We start from the raw sequence: 9,664 nt of genomic DNA on the forward strand, positions 1-9,664 counted from the left end.
AGGGAGATGGGGCGAATGAGAGCTCAGCCTCTGCTTTGGGGTCACTGCGGCATCTGTGTGGTGAGCAGGGAGGGCTGAGGTCCTGGACCACCCGGAAGTGACCCTGTGGGCTGCTGTCCTCGGGCAGTCTGCCTCTCCTTGTTGCTAGTCTTACTTCATAAACCATTGCAGTGTTTGAAGGAAAGTCGTGTTCATGCTTAGTTTAGCCAAACGAATCTTGAATGATGAAAAATGTGGAGATCACGTTTGGACGGCAGGTCAGCAGACCGTGATGCCAACCAGCTCTCCCAACATTTCCCATGTGAGCCCACCAGGCTCTTGTTTTTCGAGCGGCTTCCAGGCTGAGAGGTCTGGACAGAAGGCAGGCATCACCCACAAACATGCTCAGTGATAGACACCCACCATTGGGAAAAACAGATTATAGCAGCTGAGAACCAAGCAATTGTTTCCCGAAACACTGCCTAAAAGACAGGCCTGGGCCCGTCCCTGGGGGACTTCGACTCAGGGCCTCCCAAAATGCACTGGGATAACAGCAATCTCCACACGGACTATTGACTCAGCACCGAGCCTGACTCCTAATCATTCACTGATTAAATCATTAACGCCAGGGTCCAGTATTTAGGCAAATGGACCATATCACATTATGGAATAGGACTGTCCAGTGGGTTTTGGCTTCCTAGTCACTGAACAGGAAAAAAGACGTGGGTCCAACTTTGCCTGTGTTCAGTAGAGTTTTACAGAGTAGTTTTTAGCTAATCTGCAGCAATAGCCAAAATCATGTGATCTATATTTAAGCATGTGTGAGCAACTTTCTAAGAGATGAAACCAAAGACATCTTATAAGATGGAAGTTTTAAGCTGCCATCATTTTAAGGAGAAAAGGGGCAGGGAAGGAGGTGAAAGGGGCTTTGTTTTAAACACACGGTCAAGTGAGGCCTGACGGGAGAGGAAAGACTCTGCCCATTTCAATTCCAGGTATTCTGCCCAACATTTCATCTTCTTTCTTCTCCACAGTTATGACTGGGTTTTACTTTAGCCTCTGCTTCAGTGGGGTTTGGAGGAAGTCACAGCACCAACAGATCAGAGGCTCATTCCGACAGTGCTGTTCTTTCTCCAAATAGATGATTTTTAAATAAAATGTTTGGTGAAACCTGTGCCAGTGTTGCGTTTTCTTTTCTTCTGCTGTTGCTGCCTTCCCCTTGGATCGCTAGTAAAACCCCATGAACTTCTAGTTTGATGCCTTCCCTGCGTTAAAACCTGTGGTGTGGCTGCCTTCAGGACTGACGACCAAGCAGGACAGTGAGCACATGTGAATGCCCCTGTGGACACACTGTCAGCCTGATTCAAGACATCCCTGGGCCCCGCAGACCGTGATGTGGAAGGTCGTCTCTTTTCTGGAGGGGGAGCTTCCAGGAGCAGAGACCTCATGTCCCCAAAGGTCACCCTAGCTGCACAAGTAGCCTCTATTTCAAGTCTACAACAGGCTCAACATGCCCCAGTTTAACACGTAAATCCACTGTGAACATTAGAAACGAGCGCCCGTTGGTTCCTTTACTTGCTGCCTTATTCACTTACTCAACACTTGGCAGTGGTCGTTGTGTTAGGTACAGAGAACGTGGCACGAACAATCAGAAGTCTCAGAAGCTTCTGCCTCCTGGAGCAGAGTCACGTGGGGAAGACAGACGTCAGGCAAAGGAACAAATGATCCTGATGTGTGTGTGATTCACAGGCCCCTGGTGTGTGTGTCTGTGTGTGTGTCTGTGTGTGTGTGTGTGCACATGTGTGAAAGACAGAGAGGTTTGTGATTGACTGATTTGGAGGAAAAGTGAATTTGTGAGACATTATGACTTTGGGCTTAAAGACACATCTTCAGAAATCACACTGTTTGTAGATTTCTGTTAATGGAAGCTCTTTCCAGAAATTTGACTTACAAACACCTTCCAGATGGTGGAGGGGAAGTTTGACCTCAATTTCCCAAATATAAACACTCCCAAGAGTCCAAATACAATGGTGAACTGTTGTTGATTCTTTAAATTTGAGTCCTTATAAACAAGAGTAGACACTACCAAACTCACATGCGAATAAGATTCAAAGAATCAGCCTCACAAAGCAGGGCGAGAGCTCGGATCTGTGGAGGGGCCCCACGAGTGTGGGGTCAGTGACCCTCGAAGGGGCAGCTCCTTTCGACTCCAGGCGGAGACACTGGAAGCCCAGGCTCGTCCCCAGCCTGTCCTCCCTCTCCTGCGGACCCGAGGACCCTGCTGCTGTGGGTGGTGGAGCCCCCCAGCCCATCTGAGGACCTGCAGAGCAGAGCTCATGTGACCCAACTGCAGGCGCCGAGGGTGGCCTGCAGAACTCCCGGCAATGGGATGGAAGGGCCGTGGGCAGAGGCCCCATGCAGCTGGCAGGAGCTTGGTTTTGTGTGAGTTGTCTTGGTCATCAAGCAGGTGCGTGGACCCACAGGGTGAAGCTTCGAAGTGCATGAGCTTGGCAGATAAAATGACTATTTTTAGTTTAAAAGCTTGTTCTCTAAAAAACAGTCCACAGAATAAAGTTAACATGGGGGAAGCTTTTCCAATTAAAATGAGAAACACTGTGACTTTATGAGACTGTACTTCTCTATCCTGATGACAGCTTTTGTGCACTGGTCCCTTCAGAAAATCGCTGGGCCTTTTGACTCCACTGTGGCTCCCCCAGGACCCTGCTTCGCACAGGGTCATGAATCGACAGCACCAGAAGCTAAGGTCTCTGGGACGAGTGCACGGGAGTCCCTTCTGCTTGGCAGATTTACAGTCCCAGCCTCCCTTCTGAAGGGTGTTTCATTTCCAACAGCCACCTGGATAAATAATTCATTCTCTTCAAATACACTGAAAAGGACAGTTGAGCCATGACAACTTCTGGAGGAAGGAGAAGTACACGCATGTTAGGAAGAGGCCGTGCTTCCTGCAAGCTGTCATCTCTGAGGATTTGTGTGATGCGGAATAGGGGTCTAAGTCAACTAGAAAGCCTACCTTGAGGATCTCGGAAAATTCCAAAATAACATTTCTTTCATGTAAATTTCAACAGTGATGAAATTTATAAATGGGATGCTTAGAATTTTATCAGAGTTTGGCTCTGGAAAAGTAACACATGTAACATGCTATGTGAGGAGGTCCCTCCGATGCCATTTCTGGTTCCGGGTATATTATCTGTCTGTGTGATTGTCAGTCACGTGTGTTGGGATTCTTCAGGAAGAGCATGCAGTTGCTTAGGTACACGTGCGCCAGGTTGGAGCTTCCCGAGAGCTGCTGGGAGTCAGGGCGCTTTTCTCCTGCCGTGGCCTCGTCATGCTTGTAGAGACGATAGTCCAGGCTTCACAAGCCAGCTGGTTTGCTAGTAACGGACTCAGAGCTCTGTGGCTTCCTGACTCACCCACCCTTCTCGACAGCCGGCAAGCTCCTCAAAGGCAAGGACGTCCTTCAGCCCTGGGCATCTCCAGTCCTCCGAGCAGCAGCTGAGCTTGTAGAGGTGAGGCCCCACAAACGTGTGCGGGCAAAACGAGTGAGTGAGCACAGAAACGCTGGAGAGAAGCAGAGCACTAGGCAGATGGGTAGATGTGTGTGGATAGATAGATCATGGATGCGCACGCGTGCTCACCCAGTCACGGATGTGCACGTGTGCTCAGCCACCCAGTCGTGTCCGACTGTTTGCGACCCCAGGGGTGCCTCTGTCCATGGGATTTTCCCAGCAAGAATACTGGAAGGGGTTGCCATTTCCTCCTTCAAGGGAGCTTCCCAACACAGTGATTGATCCTGTGCCTCCTGCGTCTCCTGCATTGGCAGGTAGATTCTTTACCACAGAGCCAGCTGGGAGGCCCAGATGATGATAGACGGACAGACAGATAGATTCATAGAGAGATGGATGGATAGGTGGATAGATAGATTCTTAGGGCTTCCCAGGTGGCCCTAGTGGTAAAGAACCCGCCTGCCACTGCAGGAGACATAAAAGACGCAGGTTCGATCCCTGGGTCAGGAAGATCCCCTGGAGGAGGGCACAGCAACCCACTCCTGTGTTCTTGCCTAGAGAATGCCATGCACTGAGGAGCCTGGCGGGCTCAGTGCCTAGGGTCACAGTCAGACACGACTGAGGCGACTTCACACACCCAGAAGCACAGATAGGCGGACAGACAGACAGACAGACGTGCCCTGGCTAAATCCCCGGCCTATATCCTGGCTGAAGACACACGGAGTCTGCACGGAGGACGCGAGGAGGCTCCTCCAGGTCGCTCAGCAGGGGCACCATCGCCCTCTGGATGCGGCCTCTGAATGATGCTCCGTCCAGAAGCACAGGCTGGATCGAGGTTCATGGATGGCGCTTCTACAGGGAGCCAAGTTAATGCTGTCCAGAGCATGTTTCCTTCTGATGATTTAAGTGGATCTCGGCTTGAACTCAAAGAAGCCAGAGAGATGAAGGATTAGCCTGTCCCCAGGGCCCTGGCTGAAAAGCCCTGTCTCAGATGGTCTTTTGACAAGAGATGAATAGTATTTTCTCAAGACACACAGCCTGGCAAGAGCCTCAGGAAGCACCCAGTCCTTGCTGAGAAACAGGCACCATATGCTTTAGTGATCACGAGGCCAGCCTGACACGGAGCATTCACCGTGCAGAGAGAGCCAAGTGTAAGTCATGGCCTTATTTGTAGATTTGATTTTTTAGATGGAATAAGGGCTTCAGATTTCCTTTCCACATTTTAAATAATTTCTTATTTTATTAACAAACCAAAGAGGATGACTGAGTGGTTTCCGTCCTCATGTGATGCCGTGTAAAGTTGTGTGATGCTGTGTGAAACTGTGCCCCTGACACGAGGCAGGAGCCTGCTGCTTTAGCTGTATCAGCACTGGCAGGAGGTCAGCAGTTTTGCTTGTTTAGAGTCAACTAGAAAACTTTCCTTGAAGATCTCAGAAAATTCCAAAAGAACATTTCTTTCATGTAAATTTCAACAGCAATGAAATTTATAAATTGGAAGCTTAGAATTTTATCAGAGTTTTGTTGGGGAAAAGTAGCACATGTAACTTACAATGTGAGGAGGTCACTCCAACACCATCTTTCTGGCTTCATGTATATTAATTACCTGTGGACGGGCTTGGAGATCAGAATCCAGTGGTAGGAAGGTAGGGGACATTGGGTGAATTGACACGGGGAAGTGGTCTGACCGCGTATGTGTATAAAAAGATAGTGGTGACTCTGAGATTAGAGAGGAGACAGACTGTGGCAGAGGAGTATTCGGCGGGTATTAGAATGACTCAAAGGAAAACATAGGCCCCAGAGCAGCAGCGCTAAGTTTGAAGACATTTTCCTGCTTTGTCACTGACTGGGTCTTCTGGATAAGAATCTCCATGTTCACATTTCTTTTAAATCATTTTCCTTTCTTAAACTGTGTTTGTGTCCTAGTGGCTCAATGGTAAAAAGAGTCTGCCTGAAATGCAGGAGATGCCAGAGACGTGCATTCGATTCCTGGGTTGGGAAGATCCCTGGAGGAGGGCATGGCAACCCACTCCAGTATTCTTGCCTGGAGAATCCCACGGACAGGGGAGCCTGGTGGGCTACAGTCTATGGGGTCACGAAAGAGTTGGACATGATTCAGCTACTGAAAGTGAAGTCACTCAGTCGTGTCCGACTCTTTGCAACCCCATGGACTGTAGCCTATCAGGCTCCTCAGTCCATGGAATTTTCCAGGCAAGAGTGCTGGAGTGGGTTGCCATTTCCTTCTCCATGGGATCTTCCTGACCCAGGGATCGAACCCAGGTTTCCCGCATTGCAGACAGACGCTTTACCGTCTGAGCCACCAGGGAGCTCAGCAACAAACAACGTATTCACGTTACATGTATTTTTTAAATTATTTTAACTGGAGTCTAATTACTACACAATATTGTAGTGGTTTTTGCCATACATTGACATGAATCAGCCATGGGTTTACATGTGTTCCCCATCCTGAACTCCCTTCCCACCTCCCTCCCCATCCCATCCCTCTGGGTCGTTCCAATGTTACATGTGTTTTAAATACAAACCATCTCCTATACCTTTTTGGAAGTAGGTGTGATGCAGTTAATGAATTTTATATAAATAGCATTTCTTTCCTCTTATCACAGTAGTTTTCCAGAACAAGTCGCTGGAAGGCACGTTCATCTAATGGGATGGAAATCAGAAGAGGCCAGGCCTGCCACCGACTCAAGTCTGTGTCCCCGACACACACACAGAATCAGAGCCTGACATCGATGCTGTTTAAGCGAGGCACGCCGACGGGGTGGAGGCGTCTACTTCGCATCCCTGTGAGGCTCTCAAGTTCTCCAAGATGCTCCTGTGCATGTCCCTGAGACGGACAAGGACAGGAGAGCTGCTCGCCCTGCAGAGCCGGGTCCCCTCCACCCTCCTGCCGGCGGACGCTGGCCCTGAAGTCGTCTCTTGGTGTCTCCTGGGCCGCGGGGACCAGGGGTGGGGAGGCGGAAGCCCCTGAGGACAGCGGTCCCCTCCCTCCAGGGCTGGTCCCAGCGCTTCCATCTCTCCCAAGAGTCATCTTTGCTTTTAAAAATAGAAACAAGGTGGGAGCTAGCTTCCAGAAAACGACTTTTTGGACATTTTCCCAGCATAGAGCGTTTCCCCTCTCCTTCTCCAAAGCGTTTCTAGCCGCAGAGATGCTTCCAGGAAGGGCTGACCCGCTGCCGGAAGAGCGGGTGTCGGGTTCGGTGGTGTGATGTGGGGCCAGGCCTGACGGCTCCGCTGCCGGGACTCCCCAGCACCCCGACACCCTGCACCCCCACCCACCCTAAAGCTCCTTCCCACCCCCGCCCACCCCAAACACCCCCTCCTCCGTCCACAAGGAGACCTGCCCCCACCAGCGGTGTGAGGAGCCGCAGGAGGGCAGCGCTCCTGAGGCAGCTGGTGAGACACTAGCAGCCGTGCCCCCTCCTTCCAGTTTTATGCGAGTGACTGACATACATCACCTTGTCAGTTTAAGGCACAGCGTGACGGTTTCACTCATATTTGTGAAACGATCAGCACAATCGTCTTGTATCCGTGGGCCAAAAAGAAAATTTAAGTTCCAGCCCCGAGAGCTCTTAGGAACCCTTCATCCTTTTTCTCTCAACACATCCACGGAGGTTGATTTTTTTCAGCCAGTTTTTGAGATGGAGAAGCAGAAGGCTGGTAAGGGAGGCCCCGGAAAGGGGACGCGGGGCCCAGGGCGGGGGTGTGGACTGGAGGCCCCCAGGATTCGCTGGTTCGGGGCCCCCGAGGAGCCGCCCCGCCACGGGCCAGGGTCAGCCCCAGAGTGAAAGCCGCTGGTCCCCCCACGAGGGGCGGGCAGGCGGCCGGGAAGCGCTGGGGAGGAAACGGTCCCAGCGGAGACAGAAGCGTCGAGCAGCGCTGGAGACAAGTGCGGGGCCCGTGGGCCAGGGGGACAGGCCTGACTCCTCCGCCTCCTCCACCGACCCCCAAAGCCCAGGCCTCCCGGGATCGCTCTGGCCTCCTCTGCAAGCGGCCTCAAAGCTGCTGAGACTCCCTAGGGCCTCAGCTGAAGTCGTGGGCTGGGCCCCGTGCCCCTAAGTCGCTCTGGAGCCTCTGGGTCCCGCTTCAGGCTCGGCAAGCAAGCCCAGTACCAGCCTGGAGGGCCCGGGGGTGCCAGCCCCTCCCCCGCAGCTGCCCTGCAGGAACTGGCCCTGCCTGCCCGTCCCGCCGCAGGACCCGGGCCGAGCCTGCCGCCTGCAAACACCAGCGCAGGACGGACACAGACGCCTCCCGCCTCAGGGGTCCACCCTGTTTCCAGGGGCCCTCAGGGAGGCCAGGGCAGGCGAAGCTCTCAGCCTTCATCCCAGCCAGAACATCACAGGCATGTCACACGGAGTGCAGTGTGACACGCAAGGTGTCTGCTTGGGGACCACCCGCTGAGGAGAGCCCTCCACCTCGGGCCCCAGGGGAGGGTGGCCGTCCTGCTTGCCAGAGGAGACACCTCCAAGACAGCGCGGTCTCCCCTTCGGGGACTCACAGACTCTGCCGCAGACGTGTGACACAGAGCAGCAAATCCTACACCAGAAATCCGTGTGAGTGGGGCTGCTTCCAAACAATGAGGTCAGGGAGGTGGTACTCCACAGAGACTTGTTTTCTAAGTTATAGAAACCTTGTCTTACTCTGTGAGTCACAATTTTAAAATGTAAAAAAAATCATTTAAGGGCGCAAACTATATAAATCCTTGAAAAACTGCTTTACTTAACAATAGTACTTGAAAAAGCTATTAAAAACATTTTTCTGTTACTTTTTATGTACATCTAAGTGTATATGTGTTTTAATTCTCCATGATACATCTGTTTCTCAATGCCTCCTTTTGGTGACTACCCCACCCAGCAGTTCATGGGGATTTCTTCTGTGTATCAATCTCTTTGGACTTGTGAGGACAGCATATTTTAAAATGACTTGGGACACACTGATGACCCTGAGGGATGGGATGGGAGGGAGGTGGGAGGGGGGTTCAGAATGGGGGACACTTGTACACCCGTGGCTGATTCATGTCAATGGATGGAAAAACCCACTGCAATTGTAAAGTAATCAGCCTCTAATTAAAATAAATAAATTTTTTAAAAAAGCTTTGGGATTGTGAACCCAATTACAGGGAAGGAGGAAAAAATGATACAATTTAAAAGAAAGCTTGAAAAGAAGAAGCAGTGTTCATTTATGTCAAATTATTTTCCCACCTTCTCATTTTCATTCTTTCACTTTTTTGGCAACCAAAGATTTATGTTTTCTCTCAGTAAATTCTTTTCTCTTTTCTTGATTTCTACCAAGAATTTTCTCTTTTGTGGCTAAAACAGATAGGACTACTCATGATTTCTTTTCAAAGTACACACGATTTTGACTTTTAAAGGTAAACAGGCTGGAAAGAAAGCCTTTCCACCATCAGGCAGCTGAGCGGAACCGAGGTGCTTGTGGTCCCCTGGGACCCCTGACTCGTTCAAGCTGGGGGTGCGTGTGCACTGGAATCTGCTCCAGGAAGTATCACTCGACTTGCTCACAGTGTCCTTTAACCACCACCGAGTTATTTCTGTGCATTTTTAATGCCATTGCCTTGGGGACCACTCTAACAGCGGCTCGGAGCTCCGTGGGCCCAGGGGGCTTAAGCACCGGGTTCACTCACTCAACCCATTTCCCACCAGCCAAACCCCAAGGAAATAAGGCCACACTGGACCAGCTCCTGGAGCTGGGACGCCTGCTCTGTCCACGCTGTAGGAACAAGTCCCTGCCAACTCACTGTCCTCAAGTTCAGGGGGAAACTTGGGGCTGGGAGGGCTCCTCCACGAGAGTCAGTTGTGGTGCCCCAGTTCACTCACTCACTCACTCACTCAATCGTTAATTCACTCACTCACGCAATCATTAATTCACTCACTCAATCATTAATTCACTCACTCACGCAATCATTAATTCACTCACTCACTCAATCATTAATTCACTCACTCACTCATTCACTCAATCGTTAATTCACTCACTCACTCACTCAATCATTAATTCACTCACTCACTCACTTACTCGTTCACTCACTCACGCAATCATTAATTCACTCAATCACTCAATCATTAATTCACTCACTCACTCATTCACTCACTCAATCAATCGTTAATTCACTCATTCACTCACTCAATCGT

This window comes from Bos taurus, chromosome 8 (genome assembly GCF_002263795.3).
Source record: "Bos taurus isolate L1 Dominette 01449 registration number 42190680 breed Hereford chromosome 8, ARS-UCD2.0, whole genome shotgun sequence".
Classification (NCBI taxonomy): Eukaryota; Metazoa; Chordata; class Mammalia; order Artiodactyla; family Bovidae; genus Bos; species Bos taurus.